This window comes from Ceratotherium simum, chromosome 20 (genome assembly GCF_057802395.1).
Source record: "Ceratotherium simum simum isolate JZ-2026a chromosome 20, ASM5780239v1, whole genome shotgun sequence".
NCBI classification, from domain to species: Eukaryota; Metazoa; Chordata; class Mammalia; order Perissodactyla; family Rhinocerotidae; genus Ceratotherium; species Ceratotherium simum.
Window position 1 is genome coordinate 7390305 of NC_141919.1, and position 15011 is coordinate 7405315.

Consider the following 15011-nt stretch of genomic DNA (forward strand, 5'->3'; position numbering starts at 1 on the left):
AATGACTTTTAAATCTGAAGAATAAGTAGAAATTATCTAAATAAAGGGGATAAGGGGAACGGGAGAGGAAAAAGCCTTCCAAACAAAGGGAACAGCATGTGAAAGCACCCTAAAGCAGGAAGGAACAGTGTATGTTCAAGGACCTGAAAGAAGCCCAATGTGGCTGCAGTACAGAGGGTAAAAGAAAGTGGCTTGGTTTAAAACGAAGTGGTCAAGTAGACAGATGCCAGGTCATGGAGGCCATTCGAAGTTTGCTTTTTTTTTCAATGGAAATTCATTGAACAGTTCTAGGCCAAGGAGTAAGTAATATGATTATATTGACACTTTTAGAAGATCAATATATATATACATATATATATATATATATATACACACACACATACATACATATGTATATCAGTATACATATTTTTTGAAACTAAGTATAATAATAGATACTTATTTTTCAAGGGAAGGATAAATAAAAAACAAACAAAAATGGTTATCTTTATGGGGAGGGAGAGTACAGGGTGATGGAGGGAAAAGGTTTATAAATGAAGACTTTTTAAATATATCTTGATTTTTTAATTTGACCTTGAGATTATGTAAATATACTTCATAGTTATAAAATAAAATTTAATTTAAAAAATCAATCTCTAAAAATTGAAAGCAAAATAAATCTATCTATGCATTGAGTTTGTGGCATGACCACTTAGAAAAGAATATTTTTAAGTGTTAAAACATAATACTTACTGCACATCATTAGTATAATGTACTCCAAAAAAAAACAGAATTGAAAAAAATAAAAAACCCAAAACTGTTCTCAGCAATCATTTTGTTAGCAGTAGTGTTGGTATTGTTACATTGAGACTATTGTATGTACGTTTTGGAATAAAGCAAATGAATTATTTATTGGTGTGGTACCACTGGGAACTGGGGTTTTTGGCATGGGGGAAAATATATACAAAAGTGCGAAACATGAGATTAATTAAAAGCCTATGTCCTAAATTTAAATTGGAAATATCAACATAATCTCATGATGTATTTTATCTTAAAAGAGGATAGTGCTGGACAAAGATGGAACAATTTGAGTTTCAATAAGAATAACTACAGTGGATTGAAATGCATCACGTATTTCAAATCTATGAGTTTATAGTGATAACAAAAAATAACTTAAAAGTAAAAAAAATAACTCACTGGTTACCTTTGAAGCATACTAGGAAGCTAACTCATTATTTTGAAAGTGATAGAAAAATAAAAGGGAAAAAAAATCAAGCATTTATCCTGCTTTCATATATAATTTATATTTCAGGGTAACCAAAGAGTTAATGAGTAAAAGAAGCTTCTCTTAAAGAAGTATTCTAGCTAACAAATAAAGTGGAATTATAGAATTGGAATATCATTTTTGCAACCCCTAATGAATTAATGGATCTAGGCAATTATCATTAATCACAAAACCTATTCTATGACACTCTATACAATAAATAATCTGGTTTCTTCAACAAACAAATTGCAAAAAAAACAGGGGGTAGTAGGGGTTCCAGTCATATAGATTAAAAGAGAACAAAGGGACATATTAACCAATTGTAATGTATGGATCTTATTTGGATCCTGACTTGAATACATTAAAAAAAACTATGAGACAACCAGGAAAATTTGACCACTAGCTGGATATCTGATTATATTAAGTTGTTTTTAAATGTATTAATGGCATTGTGGTTATGTTTTTCAAAACAGAAATATTTACAGATGAAATGATGTGATATCTGGGATTTGCTTCACAATAATCAGAGGGGTAAGGAGGGAAGGTAAAGGTGAAACAAAATTGTTATGAGTTAATAACTGTTGCAACTGGATAGTGGGTTCACGGGGGTTGATCATATTATTCTCTACTTTTCTATGTGTTTGAAATTTTCCATAATAAAGAGGTTTTTCAAAGACACTTTAGCTGTTTTGTGGAGAATGGATTTGAGAAGAACATAATGAGATTGAGAGAGACTAGGAGACTATTATGATATTCTAGGTAAGAGGAAGTTTATGGTGGCTTGAATTTTTTCCTAGAGCTGAAGAAAGACATGAGTCTTCAGACTGAAATTGCCATGTGCCAAACAGGATGATTTTTTAAGACCCATATCCAAACCCATCATGGTGACATTTTATAACATCAAGGAAAAGAAGGAAAAACTATTTTGCCTACAAAGGAGCAAGAATCAGATTGAAGTCAGACTTCTCAGAAATCTGAATGCTAGGAGACAAGACTTCTCAAGGAAATTTTTAAATCTAGAATTATATATCCAACAAAACCAGCATTTTGTATAGGGCTCATGATAACTATTTTCACATATTCAAGAGCTTAGAAAGCTAACAACATCAGATTATTTTGGAATGAACTACTTGGTGATTTAGTCTAACAACCTGAAAAATATAACGTGAATATATGAAACAATGGTGAGAAAAAAATAGTAAGTATTAAAAAGTATAGAGTTGTGATTTACATTGTTATTTTTTTTTAATTTTTCTTATTTTCTTCCCCAAAGCCCCAGTAGATGGTTGTACGTCACAGTTGCACATCCTTCTAGCTGCTGCATGTGGGACGCGGCCTCGGCACGGCCGGACAAGCGGCGCCTCAAGCGGTGCCTTGGTGCAACCGGGATCCGAACCCAGGCCGCCAGCAGCGGAGCGCGCGCACTTGACCGCCAAGCCACCCGCCGGCCCTGTTTTTTAAATTACAATCTAGAACTAAAAATCCTAAGCAAATTCAATATCAGAGATAGTGAGAAGGGTGGGAAAGACAAGGTAAAGCTTGCTAAGACTAGTATCTTGTTAAGGGGGAAATGTAGATAATTATTAATCCTGGATGCCAAGAAAAAAAATTAAAATTTAAGTATATAAGTTAAAGAATTAAGAGTAACCATTGTAAGAATAGAAATAGAATATTCTATTTTCCCGTATATTTTTGCTGACTAGCTTTTTATTTTTTAAAGTTATATTACTAAGTACAAAAAGATTTATGACATCATTTCTTGGTAGATTATATTTTCAAATTATTATGTAACAGTCCTTTTTGTTACGCTTAATGCTTTTTTGCTTTGAGTTTTCTTTTGTCTGACATTAATACTGCTATATCTGCTTTCTTTTTGATGGTATTTTATTCTTTAACTGCTTTTAAAACATTTGCTTTGAAATAATTTCAGACTTGAAAAAAAAATTTGAACAAAGGAAACATATTAACCCAATAAGAGACAGAAAAGAGAAAAAGAAACAAGAAGATAGCATTAAATAAATAGAAAATATAAATGATATGACAAGGGAAAGTCCAAATCAATTAGTAATAGCAATAATATGAATAGGTTATATTATGTTAATAACATTCAAAGAATTTTAGGGTGAGTTAAAAAAAATTAATTCAGCTATATTCTACTTACAGGAGACACACCTAAAACAAAAATCACGTAAAAAGTTTGAAGAAAAGGAATGGGAATGACAACTAAAGACAGCATATGACCTTGGACTGGATCACCAGAAAAAAAGTTCTTTTTCTTTTGCCAAAGGACATTAGTAGAAACAGTGATGAAACTTTAATAAAATCTGTAGATAATAGTTTTGTATCAATATTAATTTCCTAATTGCGATAATTGTATTTTTTGTCCTGTTTTTAGGAAATAAACATGGAATTATTTAGGAATAAAGGTGCATCAGGTCCGCAACTTACTCTTCAAAGTTTCAGAAAAAAAATATTTTTATCACACACATAGAATGATAAAACAATGGTAAAATGCTAACATTTGAGGAATCTGGGTAAAGAATATATGGGAACTTTCTGTACTATTTTTACAACTTACCTGTAAGGCTGAAATTATTTCAAAACAAATGTTTTTAAAGGAATTAAAGAATAAAATACCATCAAAAAGGAAGCAGAGGGCCGGCCCTGTGGCTTAGCGGTTAAGTGCTTGCGCTCCGCTGCTGGCGGCCCCGGTTCGGATCCCGGGCGCGCACCGACGCACCGCTTCTCCGGCCATGCTGAGGCCTCGTCCCACATACAGCAACTAGAAGGATGTGCAACTATGATATACAACTATCTACTGGGGCTTTGGGGGAAAAAAAAATAAAGTTTAAAAAAAATGTTAAAAAATTTTAAAGCTCTTGAGTAAATAGCTTGATAATGTTTAGTGATGTTCATATTGTAAAATTACCAGGGACAATCTGTCAATGTGTATTTCCCAGAAATGTAACCTAACAAAAACATCTTAGCCCTCTAGTTCTTTTCCACAAAAAGAAAAAAAAAAAAAAAACAGATTAAATAAATTTGGGCTTATGCAGCTCTGCTTCATTTCATTAGCATTAAGTTCCCACAAAATTGACATAAAGAACCAAGCCATCATGGAAAAGTAATAATGTCAAATACGTATTTAAAGTTGATTTATATTGAGTCCTTTAAATGCACTGAGTCTGCTGCCCTGAATCTCAAAGCTACAATGAAAACCAATAGCATGAATTCACAAATATATAAAGGAAGATACCAAATTTATTGAATTTACTTATGGGATAATCATGTCTTTTACTCCTAAGTGTTAGAGACTGTTCTAAAAACTTGGTGTCCTATTGTTCATCTCAATGTTTGAGAAATATATATATATATTTTTTTGCTTTTTTTTGTGTGTGTGAGGAAGATCGGCCCTGAGCTAACATCTGCACCAATCCTCCTCTTTTTGCTGAGGAAGACTGGTCCTGTGCTAACATCTGTGCCCATCTTCCTCCACTTTATGTGAGATGCCGCCTCAGCATGGCCTGACAAGCGGTGCATCAGTGCGCGCCCAGGATCCGAACCCCAGCTGCCAGCAGAGGAGCGCGCGCACTTAACCGCTAAGCCACAGGGCCGGCCCCTTGAGAAATATTTAAGACCATAATCAAGGAAGACAATTCATAAAAGAAGAAACACAAATAATGAGATTGGCAAAGTTTTTTTTTTAACGATAATAACTTGTATAAATGTTTGAGAGGTTGCAAAGTCACAAACTCTTAAACACTCCAGGTAGGAATATAAACTGGAAGAAATTAAAAAAAAAAAAGTAATAATAGCTACCACTGAGTACTTACCATGTGTTAAGCACTGTGCTAACTGCTTTAAACAATATGTTTTCACATTATCTCCATTTTATGGATGCTCAAAAAGGTTAAGTAACAGGCCCAAGGACACAAAGCTAGTAAAAAAACAGAACTAGAAGGCAGTTTGGCACTGTATCAAAAGTCTTTAAAACTAGTATATTTTTAGAGCCAGCAATTCCCCTTGGAGTTCATCATAAAGAAACATTGGAGAAATATAAAATTATATTTGTACAATGACATCCACTGTAATAATGTTATTTATGAAAAGGAGAAGTGGAAACAACCTAAAGTTCCAACAACAGCAGAAAGGCTAGTTTCAGTGTATTGTGGATTAATGCAATGGAATACTATATAGCTATTTTAAATGATGGTATAACTCTATACTTATTGAAATAGAAAGCTAGTCCCATGTTAAGGGAAAAGCAAAATAGAGTAGTGTATATGGTATAACTATTATTAAAAATAGTATAGGTAGGGCCGGCCCCATGGCTTAGCGGTTAAGTGTGCACGCTCCACTACTGGCAGCCCAGGTTAGGATCCTGGGTGCGCACCGACGCGCCGCTTCTCCGGCCATGCTGGGGCCGTGTCCCACATGCAGCAGCTGGAGGGATGTGCAGCTGTGACATGCAGCTATCTACTGGGGCTTTGGGGGGAAAATAAATAAATAAATAGTATAGGTATAAAAACGCAAGAAGAATATACTCAAAAATGTTAACTCATTATATCTTGTGAGATTTTGAGTGATTTTTTCTTTACTCACATATATTTTTAAATATTTCTACAAGAAAAAGGAACTGCCTATGTAAATATTTGTTTAAAAGGTCATAATAGAACTCGAATACACTGCTCATGGGAACATAAAACAATACTATCACTTTGGAAAACTCTGTGATAGTTTCTTATAAAATTAAGCATACACCAACAAAATGATCCTGCCATACTGCTCCTAGGTGTGCACCAAGAGAAATGAAAGTGTAGATTTACACAAAGACTTGTGACAAATGTTCACAGTAGCTTTATTAACAATAGCCAAACACTGAAAACAATTCAAATATCCGAGAACAGGTGAAGGAATAAACAAAATGTAGTATATCCATACAATGGAATACTACTCAGCAACAAAAAGAAATGAAATATTGATAAATGCCTGGACACACAACATGGATAAACCTCAAAATCATCACGCTGAGTAAAAGAAGCCAGGCAGAAAAGAGTACACATTATATGATGCCATTTACATAAATGTCACAGAATGCAAAACAATTTATAGTGACAAAAACAGATCAGTGATTGCCCGAGGCCAGGAGCAGGAGGGATAGACCACAGAGAGGGATGAAGAAATTTGGGGGGGCGGAGGGCGACGATGGAAATATTCTGTATCATTATTATGGTGGTGGTTTCACTAGTATATATAACTAGCAAAATTCACCAAATTGTACCTTTAAATGAATGCAGCTTACTGTACATACATTATAGTTCAATGAAGTTGTTTTTATTTATTTATTTATTTTTGTGAGGAAGATCAGCCCTGAGCTAACATCCATGCTAATCCTCCTCTTTTTGCCGAGGAAGACCGGCTCTGAGCTAACATTTATTGCCAATCCTCCTCCTTTTTTTTTTTCTCCTCAAAGCCCCAGTAGATAGTTGTATGTCACAGTTGCACATCCTTCCAGTTGCTGTATGTGGGGCGCAGCCTCAGCATGGCTGGAGAAGTGGTGAGTTGGTGCGCGCCTGGGATCCAAACCGGGCCGCGGTAGCGGAGAGTGCGCACTTAACCGCTAACCCAGGGGGCCTGCCCCAATGAAGTTGTTTTTAAAAAGCTTACAGAAGCTTAAGTCTTAAATATATATACACATATATATATTTATTACAGTAATTTTTTTCCTAAACTCTTTTTTTTCCCCCCAAAGCCCCAGCAGATAGTTGTATGTCATAGTTGCACATCCTTCTAGTTGCTGTATGTGAGACGCCGCCTCAGCATGGCCAGAGAAGCGGTGCGTTGGTGCGCGCCCGGGATCCGAACCCGGGCCGCCAGTAGTGGAGCACATGCACTTAACTGCTAAGCCACGGGGCCGGCCCCTTTCCTAAACCCTTTATACAGGAATTCCAGGTCATCAAATTGGTTTTAAACTTAATAAGAACAACAGTAATTTCAGCTAACATTTATAATATTCCAGGAACTATCTTATCAAAATCCCAATGATGTTTTTGCAGAAAGAGAAAAATCCATCCTAAAATTTATATGGAATCTCAATAAACCCTAAATAGCCAGAACAATCTTGAAAAAGAATAACAAAGTAGGAGGTTTCACGCTTCCTGATTTTGAAACTTATTACCAAGCTACAGTAATCAAAATAGTGTGGTACTGGCAGAAACCTCACATGTAGAACAATGGAATAGAATAGAGAGCCCAGAAACAAACACTTGCATATATGGTCAAGTGATTTTTGACAAGAGTGCCAAGACCAGTCAACACATCCCAACAAACAGCATTGGGAAAACTGGATATCCACATGCAAACAAATTAAGTTGGACCCTTATACCCCATATACATCATATGTAAAAATTAACTCCAAATAGATCAAAGACCTAAATGTAAAATTCTTAGAAGAAAACATAGGTGAAAAGCTTCATGACATTGGATTTGGAGTTCAAGAATCATTCCTAAGATATGACATCGAAAGCACAGGCAACAAAAGAAAAAATAAGTTGGACTACATCAAAATTAAAAACTTTCAGGCATTAAAGGACACAATCAACAAAGTGAAAAGGCAACACACAAATTGGGAGAAAATGTTTGCAAATCATATATCTGATAAGAAGTTAATATCCAGAATATATAAAGAACTCCAACAACTCAACACCAACAAATAATTAAACAATTACAAAATGGGCCAAGTACTTGAATAGACATTTCTCCAAAGAAAATATACAAATGGCCAGTACACACATGAAAAGGTGCTCAATATCACTAATCGTCCCAGGTCAAAAGAAACACCCAACTGTTCCCGTTTATTATTAGTTAGGTGCAGAACTTAACAGCAATAGTTAGTGTATTGTGTAACAAATGAAGCTGTGTCTCTCTGGTAAATGTAAAATATCCTGACCCTGTAATTCACTGGAACGCTTGGAGCACCTCAGCAAACAGTTTGGGAACCATGGATATAGTTAATCACTAAAAATAGGGAAGAAATGTAAAGTGAGGTTGAATGTAACAACTCAAACTAAATTTTATTCAAGGTTTCAGACTTGTCTAAAAACTGTGAAGTTTTTAGAAGCTGTAGTCACAGTTTTAATAGTGCTACCATAATATGGGAAATCTTCTCACTATAACATTAAATTGTGTTGCTCAGTCTTTGGCTTTGCCTTCCAAGTCATAAACTGAAGTACTCTATTTTTTTCTTCAAAATGCAGCAAAACTGTATTTGATTAAGATTTCTGCTCTACAAGACATAAGTTGATCTAGTATTAAGTGCACTCATAATTTTAGTTTATAATTTAAATTCAAAAGCCCATAGGGTATAGTGGCAGTTGTGAACAGAAAGCATATGTGTCACTTCTAGGCAAAGCCAATTAAGAAACAGGCATGCCTTCACCACCCTTTCTTACTCTGCTGGCTGGATGCAGAGAACTCTGAAGTCCCAAAGGATGGAAGAGCCACAATATGGAAGAAGCCTGGGCTTCTGAATGAGCTGTAGAACAGCTACCTGCTGATGAGGAACAGCCACATTGTACTGTTGCATTAGCAAGAAATATACTTCTATTTTGTTAAGCTACTGAAATTTTGGGGTTGGTTTCTTACAGCAATTAACGCAGTCCAAACATAATTGAGAATGCTTTTCAAGTTTTACCATTAAGTATGACACTTGGTAAAGGAGCTTTGATACATCCTTTTCATCATCTTGAGTAAATTCCTTCTATTCCTAGGTTGCTAAGAGATTTTATAAACAAGTGTATATGTTTATGGAACGACATTTTTTTCAAGAATGGTGAAGGGTCTGAGATTTTACCCTGCTTGCAATGGAATACTGCTCAGCAATAAAAATGAATGAACTACTGCTACACACAACAACATGGATAAATCTCAAAATCATTATGTTGAGTAAAAGCAGCCACACAAAATAGTGTATCAGTGCTCCTTTCCTTTTAATTGATAAATAGTATTCCATTTTATAGATATACCATATGTTGTCTGTCCATTTGTCAGTTAATGGACATTCGAGTTGCTTCCACTTTTTGGCTATTATGAATAATGCTGCTATGAACATAATGTACTTTTATGTATAATCATACATACTGTCTGATTCCATTTATATGAAGTTCAAGAACAGACAAAACTAATCTCTCATGGTAGAAGTCAGAAGAGTGGTACCTAGGGGCAGGCAACTGGTGTTTACTGAAAAAGAGGCACAAAAAAGCCTTCAGAGGTGATGAAAATGTCACATATTTTTATCTGGGTGGAGGTGACAAAGGTGCAGATGTGTAAAAAGTCATCTAACAATGAGATACCAATTCACACATAATAGAATGGCTATAATCAAAAAGACAATAGTAAGTGTTGGAAAAGATATAGAGAAATGGAAACCAAGGTACCATTTTACATTTCCACCACCAATGTACATTGCTGGTGGAAATGTAAAATGTCACAACCACTTTGGAAAATAGATTGGCAGTGCCTCAAAATGTTAAACATAGAGCTACCATATGACCCAGCAATTCTCCTAGGTATCTACCCAAGAGAAATGTAAATATATGTCCACACAAATGTTCATGGCAGCATGATTTGTAATAACCAAAAAGTGGAAACAGCCTAAATGTCCACCAACTAATGAATGGATAAACAAAACGTGGTATATACATAAAATGGAACACTATTTGGCAACAAAAAGGAATGAAGTACTGATACTTGCTACAACATGGATGAACCTCAAAAACATTATGCTAAATGAAAGAAGCCAGTCACAAAAGACTACATATTGTAAGATTCCATTTATATGAAAGGTCAAAATCGATAAATATATAAAGATAGAAAGCAGATTAGTGGTTGCCAAGGGCTGGGGAGGACAGGGGACAAGGAGAATGGTGAGTGACTGCTAATAAGTACAAGGTCTCTTTTTGGGATAATGGAAATTTTCTAAAATTAGATTATGGCAATCCTTGCAAAATCTGTAAATAGGCCAAAAACCATTGAATTGCACACGTTAAACAGGTAAATTTCATGATATATTAATAATAACTCAATAAAGCTGGGGTTTTTGTCATCAAGCAATATATTTTATATTTGCATATTCAACCATATGTAAATTATACATCAATAAAGCACTGATCAGGGCCAGCCCCATGGCATAGCATTTAAGTGCGTGCCGCTCTGCTGCTAGTGGCCCGGGTTCGGATCCTGGGTGAGCACTGACACACCACTTGTCAGGCCATGCTGTGGCAGTGTCCCACATAAAGTGGAGGAAGATCGGCACAGATGTTAGCTCAGGGCCAGTCTTCCTCAGCAAAAAGGGGAGGATTGGCATTGGATGTTAGCTCAGGGCTGATCTTCCTCACAAAAATAAATAAATAAAAATAAACAAAAATAAAGCACTGATCAAAAGGCATATTAAGAACCACTGAAATAAAATAAGAAGGACTGGGTAATGGAATCAGAATTTTATGGAAGAGTAAGATCTTTGAGATCATGTGGTCCAGCCTCTTTTTTGTATAGATGAGGAAACAGGTTCTGAGAAACATGACTTGCTGCTTCTCAATGGCAAAGCTGAATAGAAGATCAAGGAGTTACCTCGATGGTCGGCTGCCAGGATATATACTGACTATTCAAAACCAGGTTTCTAGTTTTCAATACATAGATTACTGTATTCAAACACACAGGTCCCAGCTAAAGTTTACAAAGCAATATTTCCTGGAAAGTGTTAACCAGGTCTCAGCATGGCCATCTGATACATTCTGTTTTATATAAGTCCCTTATGAATAAACCTTCAGGGGAAAAGGATTAGGAACAAACATCTTTTATGTATGCCACTTTAAATCACCCCACTTTCCCTTTCCTGTTATTGTTCATTTCTCCAAATGATATGCTGGTTTTTTCCATCACACTTCTCTGATAAAAAAACATTTTTTAAAACAGAGGAAAACAATTCCAAATAAGTCAAATAATATGTAGCAATTAATGATTGAATAAAGGGACGTGAAGTGGAACAATCCTGAGAAAAGATAACTTGATTCACTTTAGAATCACCTGTTAAACATAGTTAATTAGGAGTCATATATTTACCCAGGTATCTTCTGGGTCTTTTAGAGTGAAATAGTCCAAGATACAGTATTTCTCTTATCTCCTAGGATACTTCTAAATGCCTTAGAATTTCATAGTAGTGAATTTAGAGAGAAAACAAGAACACGAAGCTCTGGAGTTGATTTTCTGGGATTTAATCCCTGCTCCATCTCTAAACAGCTTATTTTGTTTAGATTAATCTATTTAACCTTCTTGTGCCAATGTTTCCAAATCTGTAAAATAGAATAGTATAGGGTTGTTCTAAGAATTAAAGGAGATAATTTGTTCCTCTTCAAGATGATGGAAGAGCTATATGCTTTTTGTTGGTCCCTCCTAAAACCTTATTTAAATAACAGTAAAAATTATTTTCAGGGTATAAATCCACAACATTAAAGAGAAAGGAAGGAAAGCCATCAGCAAACAAGTGATTTTAACAAATTTTTGGAAAACAGAAAGAGGATGGAAGATTGATGACTGATGAAGCAGGGCAGGAGGAACCACTACTTAGATTATGGGTGGAAAAGACTGCAGGGGAGGAGTGCACCAATCTTGCCTGGAGAAACCCAAAATATTTAGAACCGGAAAGTTCCAGTTAGAATGGATAATAGGAGTAGGGGCTGGGTCTGAAAGCAGGGGTATTATTTAAAGCCTGTATATGGAAAACACCCACTCTCCTCCCCAAAACCAGAGAGCAAAATGTCTATCAGGCAGATGATTATCTTCCAGGCAAAAGAAAGTAATAATGATAATAAATTAAAAAGCAATTTTCTATAAAGAAGTTTATAGAAAACTTCTTTTCTATTTCTTTTGAACCATCTAGGAAGAATTGGGGCAGCTAAACTGGGCATTGTTGCCCTAGAAGCTCACTCAGTTTTACAAAGTTCAAAGTCAATCTTTCTACTGCCTCATTCTTCAAAGTGAATGGATTCAAGGATTGACAGACTTTTGAAGAAAATCTGTAATGTGAATGAGAAATAGAAAAGTAAACAGAAAAATTAATTAAAAGAAATAAAGAGAAATTCATAAGACAATTCAGGAAACATAAGAAAACTCTTTAAAAATACTAATTGATATCATCAGGGATGCATGGAAGACACTACATTCATAAAACAAGAACAGGCTGCTAGTAAATAAGGAACAATTCAGTTAAATAACAAGAAAGAGTTTTTGGAGATAAATAATTTGACTGCCAAAAAATAATAATAATAATATAAGCATACAGTTAGAAGATAAGGTCAAAAAAGTCTTTCAGAAAGAAGAACCAAAAGACAAAAAAGCGGACAATCTGAGAGGAAAGTTAATAGACACTAACTAAGCCCAATCCAGGAGCCCAATGCTCAACTAATAGGATATTTCAAGGAAGAGAAAATGAAAGGGAAAAGATTTTCAAATACATAATACCAGAGAAATTTCCAGAAGTGGAGGATGAGTCTTCAGAATGAAAAAAGACCGCTGGTAAATGAAAATGTGGTGGCACTCACATAAACAGTAATCTTTACTGTACATATTAAAGATTTTGTTCTCATTATCTTTAAACTAAATCAGGGTATAGGGCAGTTGTTTTTGTCTCTGATGCATATCCAGTAAAACAAAAGATTATCAGGAACTAAGACCAGATGTCTGCTCTACCAGGAGACCAGCCCCTAAATAACTGGCCTGTAGTCTTTATTCTGTAAGATGGGCTTTAAGGACACTAGTCCACCATCATCCATCTTTGCTGGCAAAAACAAATAAACGCTTTCTATCCCACTGACTTGCCTCCTGACTTTTCAACTAGTCTTACAGCAAGCAGAAGGAGTCTGTTGCTCAGTAACAAAAAGACTAGCCTAATGAATGAAGAAATAACCACACCTAGATTCAACACAGTGAACTACTAGAGCCCCAGGGATAAAGATAAAATCCAAAAACTTTTAATAATAGGGGAGGGGCCGGCCCAGTGGCATAGTGGTTAAGTTCGCACAGTCTGCTTCTGCAGCCCGGGGTTCGCGCGTTCGGATACTGGGCACAGACCTACTCACTGCTCATCATGCCATGCTGAGGGGGTATCCCACCTAGAAGAGCTACAACTCTACAACTGTGATACACAACAGAAGGACACACGTAACCCACATAGGCGTGACCCCTGGAACATTGAGAACTGAGGGAAGCACACTGCAGGCCTCCTAAGGCATCACTTATATAAGGTCACCTATCCAAGCGCAAGAGATGTAGCTGATCTACCTAATATGTAGACACAAGCACAGGAAAAGAGGCAAAATGAGGAGGCAAAGGAATACATTCCAAGTAAGGGAACAGGACAAAACCCCAGAAAAGGAACTAAGTGAAACAGAAATGAGCAACCTACCCCACAGAGAGTTCAAACAAAGAGTGTTAAGGATGCTCACTGATCTGGGGAGAAGAATAGATGAACTCAGTGAGAATGTCAACAAAGAAATGGAAGATATAAAAAAAGAACCAATCAGAAATGAAGAATACAATACTGGAAATGAAAAATTCACTAGAGGGACTCAAAGGCAGAGTAGAGGACACAGAAGAACGGATCTGCGAGCTGGACGAAAGACTAGAAGAAATTACCCGAGCTGAACAGGTAAAAGAGAAAAGAATTAAAAAGAGTGAGGACAGTCTATGGGACCTCTGGGACAACATCAAGTGCACTAACATCTGTGTTATAGGTGTCCGGGAAGGAGAAGTGCGAGACAAAGGGGCAGAGAATCTATTTCAAGAAATAATAGGTGAAAACTTCCCTAACCTAAGGAAGGAAACAGACATCCATGTACAGGAATCACAGAGAGCCCAAAACAAGATAAACCCAAAGAGACCCACACCAAGACACATCATAATCAAAATGTCCAGAATTAAAGATAAAGAGAGAATCCTAAAAGCCGCAATAGAATGTCAAGTTACATACAAAGGAAACCCCATAAGGCTATCAGCTGACTTCTCAGCAGAAACCTTACAGGCTAGAAGAGAGTGGCACGATATATTTAAAGTGCTAAAAGGAAAAAACTTACAGCCAAAAATACTCTACCCAGGAAGGTTATCATTCAAAATGGAAGGACAGATCAAAAATTTCCCAGACAAGCAAAAATTAAAGGAGTTTGTCACCAAGAAACCAGTGCTACAAGAAATGTTAAAGGGACTGGCCGGCCCTGTGGCTTGGTGGTTAAGTGCGCGCGCTGCAATGCTGGTGGCCCGGGTTTGGATCCCGGGTGCGCATCGAGGCACCACTTCTCCGTCCATCCTGAGGCCGAGTCCCACATACAGCAACTAGAAGCATGTGCAGCTATGACATACAACTATCTACTGGGGCTTTGGGGGGAAAAAGTAAAATAAATAAAATCTTTAAAAAAAAAAAAAAAAAGAAATGTTAAAGGGACTGATTTAAGGGGAAAAGAGAAGACCACAAATAGGAAAAATTATCTATTTCCATGCTAAGAGGGTAATTGATACAAATGCACAAAAAAGAGGTTAGATATGATATTAAAAACATAAAATGAGGGAGGAGGGGAGTTAAAGAGTAGAGCTTTCAGACAGAGATCAAACTAAAGAGACCATCAATTCTGTATAGAAGGAGAAATGAACAGAGAAGGACTACTAAAACACTGAGAAAAAAAAGTTAAAATATGGCAGTAAGTACATACTTATCAATAGC